Consider the following 12,211-nt stretch of genomic DNA (forward strand, 5'->3'; position numbering starts at 1 on the left):
ATCAGAAGCATCCCTCCAATCTTTGGTGTGACTACTGCAATAAACCTCGTCACACCCAAAAAACCTGCTAGAAGATTTATGGAAAATCAGCACATCTTAAAGGTAGCAAACCTGGTCCCAAAATACGTTCTACCCTAACTGCTCATGAGGCTGAAAAATCATCATTGAGTAAGGAACAGGTTGAGCAGTTCATAAGGCTGTTAAATTCCAGTTCTATATCTGGTACTCCTAGTGGTTCTTTAGCTCAAACAGGTAATTTTAGTATTCCTATGTCCCTTAACTGCACTTCAAACTTGAATGCACAATGGATTGTCGATTCAGGTGCATCTGACCATATGATCAGCCTCTCTCCTTTATTTAAAACTTATTCTCCTTCTTTTGAAAATGAGAAAATTAGAGTTGCTGATGGTAGTTTTTCATCCATTTCTGGAAAAGAGACAATTAAATTGTCCAAAAATATTGACCTAAGAAATGTCCTACATGTCCCAAATCTTTCTTATAATCTTCTCTCTATTAGTAAAATCTGCAAGGATTTCAATTGTGCTGTGACATTCTTTGACACTCATGATATTTTTCAGGACCGGACCTCGAGGAAGATGATTGGTAGTGCTAAGATGATGAATGAGCTCTATCATTTTGAGGATATTTCGGAAGATAAAGTAGCTCAAGGATTTAGTGGTATAAGTTCTATGCCTATAAAGGACCAAATAATGCTCTGGCGCAATAGACTAGGACACCCTAATTTTCTATATCTCAAACATTTGTTTCTAAGTTTGTTTAAGAATATTGATTCTTCCTTACTTAAATGTGAAAGTTGTATTCGTGCAAAGAGCCATAGAGTTCTTTATTACTCTTAACCTTATCATGCATCTAAACCTTTCTAGTTGATTCATAGTGATGTATGGGGTCCATCGAAAATAACAACTCAATTTGGAAAGAAATGGTTTGTGACTTTTATTGATGACCACACACGACTATGTTGGATCTATCTCATGCATAAAAAATATGAGGTTTCTAAAATTTTTCAGTATTTTTCAAAAATGGTAGAAACTCAATTTGACACAAAAATTTCAATATTAAAAAGTGATAATGGTACTGAATTCTTTAATAAAATCTTGGTGAATTTTTTCAAAAAAAGGTATTCAACATCAATCTACATGCCCCAATACACCCCAACAAAATGGCTTTGCTGAAAGGAAGAACAAACATCTTCTTGAAGTAGCACGCGCCATTAGGTTTGATGTAACACCCTAATATTCAAATCCTTATGATCGAGTCATAAGTCAATGATATTACGGTGGTACGACTCTCAGGTGGATTTTTAATATATAAATAGGGTAAATTTAGAAAGGAGTATTAATCGAGAAGCCTGAAAAGAGTAGAAATAAAATCGCGAAGACGTATCACTCACGTTTCGACAACAAAAAGTTAAACTGTTAAGCCGAACGCGATATACGGACAAGGCATAAAGGAGATTAAGAGATAGATAACAGATAGATATTTATAGCATAAGTAAATAGCCACTAGTCGCGACCCGCGAAGTTTAGGCCGGCTAGGGTACAGTATAAAAGTAGTTGACAACAGTATATCCTAATCTCTCCCAAAAGAAACATAAGAGCCTCTATAGGCAAGTTTCAAAAGAGTTCAATACATAATATAATCTTTTCAAAACAAAGGTGGAGAGATTCTAAGAAAAACACAAAGTAGAGAAAATAAATATCTTCGTCGTCTCTCAGACGAACCACAGCTCACTTCTGAGCACCTGGACCTGTATCTGAAAAAAAAAGAGATATATAGGAATGAGAACCCCGGGCCCATAGGTTCCCAGTATGGTAAAAGTGCCAAATAAATATAATGCACTGCAATAAAAACTCACTAAGCAATCCTAAACTACTTCACCAAATATCCAGCCTAGATTCTCACTAATCCATGAATAGGCTACTGTTGTAAGGGGATACTAAATCTAGTTCATGTTACACATGTTCTCCAACTCGCTGACTCTTCCACGAATCAGACTCGGAATCATAAGCAAAACCATCACCAGTTGTTCTACCTCAGCAATTTTGTATCAATACATCATACCCTCACCTGGAGCTAGTGAAACCACATCACTGCATCTTCCCAGGGAGTTCAAATTATCTCATCAAGAACAGCCCCAACATCCACCGACACTAGCATGAGGGGACTCTCAGTTGTACAAACACAAGCAATACAGGCAAGTAATACACAAATAAGGTACAAGTAGAACAAGTAGCACATAATCAGGTAGCATAGCATATATGATATAGAAATCCAAAATAAATAGGCAAACCCAAACAATTCAAACATATGCAAATGATGTATGCCTATCCTATGGCTGATGATATCATCTGTTGGTTATCAAGCCAACCCGACGTGTTCGGTAGCTAACTCGGGCACAGTCTCTCTGTTGCATATTAATATCATTAGAGGGTATCTACACCCTGTCGCCATTAGAGGGTATCTGCGCCCTGTCGCCATTAGAAGGTATCGGTGCCCTGTCACCCTTACAACCAGAGAGAAAACACAAGCATGCTTACATTCAACACTTTCCATCATTATTCATTTATCATATTCGTTCATTTATCATATATGCCTTTATACTCAGCCATAATCTATAATGGCTTTGCCGTAACTCGGCAATAACTCAGCCATCCGGCTCACAGTTCAATCCAGAACTAGCCAATTTATCAACATGGCTCCACCGTATCCGGCAATAACTCAGCTATCCAGCTCATGGTTCAATCAAGAACCAACCATTTATCAATAAATATAGCCCTTCGGCTCATGGCATACACGGTACTTCCACCGCCATCCTCCGTATCTTATATAATCATCTTTGATCATCATTGATCATAACTTTTCCCCTTGCTTCATTTGCAAGTTACCACATCCCCTAGCTCCTTTCTCATTGTTAGGCATATCATAATGATTTAATACATAAGGGGTGAGATCGGACGCTTAGAAGTATGAGATTTAGCTTTTAAAACTCAAAAATTAACTTTGGGATGAAAACAGGGCTACGCGGACGCGCGGATTGAAACACAGCCAGACGACGCGTACGCGTGGGTGCATTTATGCCCCAGGCACAAAACTGGCACAACTCTCGAGAAAATGGTTGGGCATTGGGTGCAGCGCATCGACGCGCACGCGCACACCACGCGCACGCGTGGATGGTGCCTTCTTGAAGAACGATGCGTACGCGCCAAGTGCGCCTACGCAGGGAGGGTCATTCTGCTAAAAAATTTTCTAAGTTAAAAGCTGCAGAATTCACAGATTCAACCCCCAATCTTCCGACGGACATAACTTTCTCATTTTAAATTGTTTTTCGCCCGTTCTTTGAACGGCATGGACATCCCGGATCCAATTTCACTTCTAAATAAGTTTGGCACAAAACGGAGATCTAGAGTCCAAGTTATGTCCTATCAAAGTATGCCCAAAAACCATGTTTTTATACAAAACCACAAGGTGCCCTTTTCAAAACAAGCCATTTTCAACCCTTTTTAAAATCAACCAAAACATGCTAGTTTCAACCCTTTTTGAAATCAATCAAAATATACCAAAATCAACATCAAGCCTCCTCAACTCATACATTAACACTTTGCCACGATTCACAAAACCGCCATATAACCATTTTTACCCATTTCAAACAAATGGCTAAATTACAAACACATCAACATGTCATACATCCTTCCTCATCCCAATTTCCTACAATACTATTTCCAATCAACCATCATTATACATAATCAATGTCATACTCACTATCACGTGGTTTCACCCACAAATCAACCTTAATCATTCCTCAAGCATATATCACAATATACATATCTCTCATGCATTATCATACCATCAAGACATCAATAATCATAATCACATATATGACCACATAATATTTCTCAACCAAAACCAAATATACCTCATCTACATAATTTCACCCAACATTACCAAATTCCACACTTCAACTCCTCAAACCTTATTATTCAATAACCAACACAATCATTCACATATTCATTATCTGAAATTCATCCAATCACTTGTGTCATTATACAATGCACACATCAACTTACCTTCCTTACCTCTTTCCGGCCTCTGGCCCAAAATTTACGGCCTCCGGCCCAATCTCACAATTTAAATGCATAAACCACAAATTAATACTCATTACCCAATACATCAAATTTTCAATACACTAAGCATACAAGGCCACACAATTCTCAACCCAATCATTAATTCACATTACATACCAACTATGCATATTAGCACCAACCATTTACACAATTCAAACTTAATCCTAGGGACATCTAGCCTAGGAATTCTCGTCACACCACATGGTACTTAAATGAAACTTAAACCGTACCTCTTGTAACCAAACCAATTGAGCCTCTTCTATGGAAGCCTCCACCAACCCTTAGCTCCAAGCCTCACCAAAGCTCCTCAAGCAATACCAATCTCCCAATTGTGCACCAACATTACCAAATACACTAACATAACCAATATCACATACATACATCAACCTAGGGCTCATAAAAATGACAAATCACAAGGGCTTTAGCACTTCTTACCTCATCTCATATGAAGTAGGGATAGAACCCACTTGGAATCCATTTGGAGTATCCCTAAACACCCAAAATCACAAGATTTCAATACTAACTACCCAAAAACGTGTAACAGTAGGGAATTTCGAAAACTGGGCAGAGATGAATGGAATACTCACCACAAAACTTAGATAGAATTGTAGAGGATGAGAAGAGCGACGCATGGCCGCAAACGGCTCGTCAATCGGAGCTCCGTAGCTCAAGTTATGGTGGTTTGAAGATCAAAGAGAGTTAGGTTTTCTCTCTTCTCTTCTCTCTTCCCAATTTCAGCGCCCAACACCCCTTCTTTAGGGAAAAATGAGCTGAAATGCTCATAACTAATGTTTATATATGTTGGGTCTTGGGTCTACTTAGGCCCGGTTCACTTATTTTTGTCTGTTGGCCCAATTTTGGACCAAAACCTTTAAGATTAGCGCTCTAAATCGCACTTCAAATATTTCTACCTCCCCTAATTATAATTTCTCATTTCTTAATCCTATATACTCATAATCAATTTTCTCAGCTGCAGTACCAGACAGGTCTCAGCCGGTACTACCGGTCAAAATTCCACTGCGTGCTTTTACGCAGAAAACTATGTCTTCCGACTCGGAAAAATTCACTGAATCCAAATATCATATTTAAATCATCAAATTCCAATTGCCAAATCTTCCAACCATATTCGCTCCTACTTAACTTATTATTTAATTAATTTCGGTTAGACCTGGTATTAAATTTGATGGTAATGTTCCAACATATTTATGGGGAGATGCTGTCCGAATAGCAACCCATCTCATAAATTGAATGCATACGCGAGTGTTAAATTACTGCACATCGTTGGATACTTTCAAAAAGAATTTTTCAGCATGTAGGTTGCATTCTGATTTACCTTTAAAAGTATTTGGTTGTACTGTATTTTTGCATACACCTTCACCCCAAAGTAAACTTGATCCAAGGGCAGAAAAATATATTTTTATTGGCTATTCCCCAAGTCAAAAGGGTTATAAATGTTTCAATCCACACACAAAAATGTCATGTAAGCATGGATGTTACTTTTTTAGAACATGAAACATTTTTTCAGAAAAAATTTCTTCAGGGAGAGAGTCTAAGTGAAGAAAAATTTTTGCATGAACTTTTACCCACTCCTATCTTACATATTGAGGATACAACTTTCACTAATCAAATAAATTCTAAAATAATTGCCAAAAAAAGATGTGGAAACCAATTCTGAAATTGTGCCAAAATTAGTTGGAACACAAACAGGAAAAGAAATACCACAATCAGAAAAGGAGCTTCGATGTTATGTTCGAAAATATCCCAAAAAGACTAGAGACCAGCCCATCATCTCTGTACCAGCCCAATCTGAAAATCCAGAAAACGGCCCAACTGTAGTACCTGAGGATCTTTCAGGTAAATCTGAAATTGTTATTTCTAATAATAATTTGCCAATAGCTCTTAGGAAAGAAACCAGAACCTGCACCAAAAAGGTACTCAAAACTAGCACCAACCATCTTATTTTCAATTATGTCTCTTACGAAAATCTCTCTCAAAAACATCGAGCTTTTACTTCTAAAATTACAAATCTGTTTGAGCTTAGGAATATAGAGGAAGCACTAGATGATCCCAACTGGAAATTAGCAGTGATGGAAGAGTGGGATGCACTCAAGAAGAATGAAACTTGTGAGATTGTAGATCTGCCACAGAATACAAAATTGGTTGGCTGCAGGTGGATTTTCAACATCAAGTGCAATGCTGAAGGAAGCATAGAGAGGTATAAGGCTAGGTTAGTAGCTAGGAGATTTACACAAACCTATGGAGTATATTATCGAGAGACCTTAGCTCCAGTTGCTAAACTCAACTCTGTGCGGATTCTCTTATCTCTTGCTGTGAATTAAAATTGGCTTTTACATTAATTGGATATAAAGAATGCTTTCCTGAATAGGGAGTTAGAGGAAGAGGTGTTCATGATTAATGACTGAGAAACTGTCAGCCATATCTATAAATCAGAAGCACAGTGCAGAGATTATGCTCTGATACCAACTTGAAGTGTTTGAATATTATGTATATTCAAATGTATAAGAAATCATCCTCTTTATAGAGGAATTACAGAAATAGAAATAATTAGAAAATGAGAAAAATACTAGCCCAAAATAAGAAAAGATTTCTAATCATAAAATACCTAAAAATAAGCTAAACTAAAACTGGAAAGGATATTATAATTAATTCTATTTACAGAAAAGATTTATAAAATAAATTAGGGATCTGATTTTGATTTGATCTAGTCAACACTTTGTTTTCTTCAGCAAATTTTGCAACACTAATTAAATTCTTTGTGATGTCTGAAGAAAATATTAAATCTTACAGTATAAAAAAATGTTTATAATCAATATAATATAAGAATGAGTTACCAACACTCTTAATAGGCAAACCCAATCCATTTCCAATCTGAATTTGATATGGGCCAGAGTATTCAGAGCTAAAAATGAAGGATGATGAATCCGATGTAACATGATGAGATGCTCCAGTGTCCGGGTATCGGTTAGAATCTATCATTGATGTAGGTACTGCCATATAGGCTATAGGGTTATGAAAGGAAGGTGTTGGTGGTGGAGGTGTAGTTGTAGTGATACTCGCTTATGACAGATTAGAAGAGTTTGGAGAATTGGTGAAGGAGGTGGAGGAAGGAGTTTGAGAATTTTGTCATGGAGTAGGTATGTGCTGGTTGAATCTATTGAAACAATGCCAAGCAATATGACCAAATCCACCACATACTTGGCATTGTGGCCTATTCTGATTGAAAAAGGATCTGTCTCCTCATGAAAACCTACCTCCTCTACCTCTTCTTCCTCCAAAACCATGACCTGGATTGGAATTGAAAGAAAATGAACTCTGAGAGATATTAGCTTGAATCATAGAAGTTGTAGATTTTCAGAATTTATCAAGCATATCATCAAAGGTTAAAATTTGAGTTTCAACCTCACAAAGACTGAAAATTTTTCGTTTGGAATTGACAGTGTGAATTAAAACTTGATATTCTTCATTTAATCCCTCAAGCAGTGCATCAACATGTTCTTCAACACTTAAAGGAGAGTCTAAAGCTGCTAAAGAATCTGCAATCTCTTTAATCTTTGAAATATATCCAGAAACTGTTGAACCTTACTTCTTGATAATCTTTATTTGTACTTTGAGCTGTTTGACATGATATTTGGTTGATTCTTTAAAATATTGTTCAATTCTGCCCCAAATTTAATGACTGATAGAGAAACTAACCATTTTAATTTTGACTACGGGATCAATAGATGTTAGAAGCCAAGACTGGATAGAGAAACTAACCATTATATACGCTGATGACTCGATTCCATTTTGTTAATCTTCAATCGTAGTGAATCTGAGAGGAACACGATCTTTATAGAGATGATTTTCTAAAAGTTGACCTCGAACTGTCGCCAATGCTTGTTAGTTGTTGCCAAGCCTTGTGATTTCTTTCTCCTAATTTATCACTAATCGTAGTAAAAGGTCGGGAGTTGAACAACTGAGATGGGAAAGAAAAGGGATTGATGAAATTAGCAAGAAGATTATTATTGTTGTTGTTGTTAGCAGAATTTTCTGGGTTTGAATTGTTGTTGTTAGTCCCAGAAAGTGAATTGTTAGATGAATGTGGAGATGCATCCATGGTTGAGAAAAATCAAAAGCTTATGATATCATATAGAAGCTCAAGTACATAAGCTAAAAAACAAAAAATGAACACAAGATTCACAATAGAGAGCTAAAACCCAAAAGACAATAAAGTAGAGAAGAATATATTGAATATGAGAAGATTAGTCTAAATAATAGTGCACTAAACCATTAGGGTTGTACATGAGTGAATAGAAAATACCGAAGCAAGTTATAGCTCTCTCTTCTAATATATAAAGCTGCTACACTATCTAAAACAAAAAGTTACTTCTAACCTATTCTTGTTATTCTACTTTTTTTTGTATATCCTCAATAGTTACAGAGCTACAATGTGAAAAATAATAGAGAAATAATTTATAATAATTGTTGATAGATATCCATATTTTAAAACGAAAAATAGTTTGTTTAGGGGGTTGGTGTTTAAAGACCGTATATACTTTAAATATTTTTTTAAGGTGGTGTTATATAGACAAGTCTTTTTTAATTAAATCGGCACAAGTCGAATAAAAAAAATATGCGCGTGCATTATCGTTTTTTTCTTTAAGTTTCTTAACACAATAATTTTTATTAGAAAGTATAAAAATTTATTGACATAGTATAAAAAATTTTGTATAGAATACAAATTTATCTATATAACAAAAAATTTTTGCATAACACAGAAAATTTCACTCATATCACATAAATTTTTGCTACGAAGATAATTTGTTTATTGGTGAATCAATATTTTCTATACGTAGTTTTTCAAATATTTTTGTGTTGTACATAATTTTTTTTGCTATGAATGTTTATTTTTTTTGTGCGTCAAATTTCTGTACTGAGCATCAGAATTTTTATACTGTATGTATTTTATTGGTTGGATACCGATGTTTTAGACATGTAGTCTTTAAAAAATTTGTGATGTGCTCTAAATTTTCTGCTGACGTGCATCAAATTTTTTGTCTTGTGTATTAAAATTTATGTGTTGTGTGTATTTTGTTGGTTAAATGTCAATGTTCTGGACATATAATCCTTAAAAATTTCGATATTGTGCATAAAAAATGTATATATTGTGCATTAAAATTTCTTTGCTCTAATTTTTTGAAGATAAATAAAAAAATAAAGATGACGACGATGATAATAATGACAGAGAGTAAAAAAAAAAGTCAAACAAAAGAGAAGAAGAAGAAAAAAATAACGATCACGATGATGACAACGTTGTTGAAGATGATGACGACGTTGACAAATAATAATAAAAAAGGAGAAAAAAAGAAAAAAAAAAAGAAAAACAGTTACAATACGTATATATATACATATGTTAAAAAAACAATTTAATTAAATACTTAATTTAAAAAATTTTAGATGTCTAGTTTTATTGTGTTTTCTATTATGTAATATGACTATATGATGAGTAATTTTATGATTAAATTTAATTTGATTTGTATTATATACATTTAATGAGGATGGTAAAACATGTCAATTTACCAAAATATACTCCTTCTAACATGGTGTATAATATACACTACTATGATAGCAAAATAAAATCTTACGCTTGTTTAATAAAAATTTTAGACTAAGATGCTAACAGATATAACGTCATAAAATATATTATATGGTATTCTTTTATTCTAATTGAAATATAGTTTTTTTTTAAATTAAAATGTTTTTTCTCTTTTTTTTTAGTGTTAAAAATTATTAGAGCGAGTTAGTATTTAAAATAACGACATTAGATATATATTAAAATTAGTTATTATTAATATAGAATATATATTAAAATATAAAATATAAATTTAATTTTGATGCATTATTAGTGTAAAATAATTTTATATGTGTATTTAATTACGTAAGTAAAAATTGAGATGTAATTAACTTCATGTGAAGTTGATAACTGAGAGTCATTAAATGACTTGACATGTTTGATTAAATTTTCATTTAACAATTCTAAACTATCAACTTCATATGAAGTTAACTGTACCTGAATTTTTTCTAATTACATAACATTAGATCAACAAAATGAATAATCATTCAAAAGAACGGATATGATTGTACGATTATGTAAAATATTTTACTGTATCAAAATTAATATATTAAAAATAAATTAAACTATCTATATATTCATATAAATACATGATGATTAATTTTAATATTACATAATATTTTTATTTAAATATAAAATAAAATAAACAAAAAAGTTGATTATATATATCAACTATGTTATATGTATATAAAAGATTAGTTATATTATATTATTTTTTATATAAAATACATAATAAATATAAAATATATGTACAAATATTTAGTGACTGATTTAGTAGTTAATATTTCGGTTAATAAAAATTTAAATACAGGAGTGATTAACAGATTCAGTATATAATATTCAATATAACTGTAATGAAGAATAGCCGAACAATCAAAAGCGTTGTTAATAGTTTTGTTTTTTTTTATCAAGTTGCAAGTAGAAATACTAAATTAAAGAAAAAAGAAACTGCAATTTGCAAAGAGAATAAGAAAAACTTTTAGGAGTTAGTAAATTTTTAGTATTTTTAATTATTATTTTATTAATATAAATATTAAATTATTTTTAATAAATAAATTTTATTAATTTATGTGTATAAATTTTTAAAAATATGAATGTAATCTGTATTAATTTATATATGTAAATTATATATTGTTTGTGTACAAAATTTTATAAATATAGATATAAATTATTATTGACTAAATATAATAATATTTGTTAATAGACCTTAGTTTTTTATGGACATCCCTTTGTTAGGTAGGGTTAGTAATGTCCAATTTATACTATCAGATACTATACTTTTAGATAGTTTGTCACGTACCTCTTCCACTAGGTTAGATGAACGGGACAAAATAATATGAAAATTTATGTTTTTTTTTTTGTGTATGCAAGTATGGCGCTCCTGAAAAAATAGATATCTTTTAGTTACTTGGGATAAAGAAAAAGATTCATGAGTCAGAGACCGCGGTCAGACGGCTTCAAGAGGCCTCAGCCTCACAAGGCTCGAATGAATCACAAGTAGAAGGTATTCAAGCCAATCTAAAAATCTAGTCCGATTGCTGTTCTCCACCAACAACAAGAATATAGGGACTCTATATCTCATCTTTAGTGTCATTGGCCAAAGCAAAAAAAAAAGAGAAAAGGAAATCAAACTCACCTAGTTAGTATATAAATTTTGTATCTAAGTTCCTGATGATTCTGTAAAACTTGTGTTCTTTAGGGTAAAAGACTGGTTTAGCTCAACAATTGATAGATTGTGTTATATTGTCTGCTTCATTCTATTTGCCGCTAAAAACATTCTGTCCTTATGGTTTAAAAACCTAAAATGATGGCAGTTATCATCACCTGCTGACGAAGTGGTTGGATTTGCAAAAAAAACTCTATTCAATCCCTATCTTTTATGCCAATCTCAACAAGCAGTACCAAAAAAAAAAGAGTGAAGGCTAGCAGAGTCAAGATATTAAATTATTAATGAACTTCTTCAATAAGGAGTTGGAGTTATTTCTAAGCTAACCTGAAGGGAGCCGAAAAATAGTTAACGGTTCAAGAACGCAAAGTGTCTCTATTTTTTTTAGGGTAAAAGGGGGTAGAAAAAATACCTCGAGTCAATGTTCGAGGATCAAGCACTATAGCGCTGAAGTAACCCATGCCATACTCTCAGAAAAGGTCATCGAGATATACCATCCATCTCAACTACTGCCAATAAAGAAAAGGGTGGGTATAAAAAAGAAAGAGAGGATATACATTATTCTCCCCAAAAAAAAGATTCTACTAAGGTTCAATTCCTTAACTATCTCAAAATCCTCGAATGTAAATGTTTTATTCCTTACATCAAAAGCGTAACGAATATGAAGAGGCCACAAATATGCATGTGACCATTGGGTATCCTGTGAATGCCCAACGACCAATAGCCATTGAAGAGCTAGTTTATAGGGCCCGTCCTTTTTCAATATCGGCA

The sequence above is a fragment of the Arachis hypogaea genome, chromosome 6, assembly GCF_003086295.3.
Source record: "Arachis hypogaea cultivar Tifrunner chromosome 6, arahy.Tifrunner.gnm2.J5K5, whole genome shotgun sequence".
Taxonomy (NCBI): domain Eukaryota; kingdom Viridiplantae; phylum Streptophyta; class Magnoliopsida; order Fabales; family Fabaceae; genus Arachis; species Arachis hypogaea.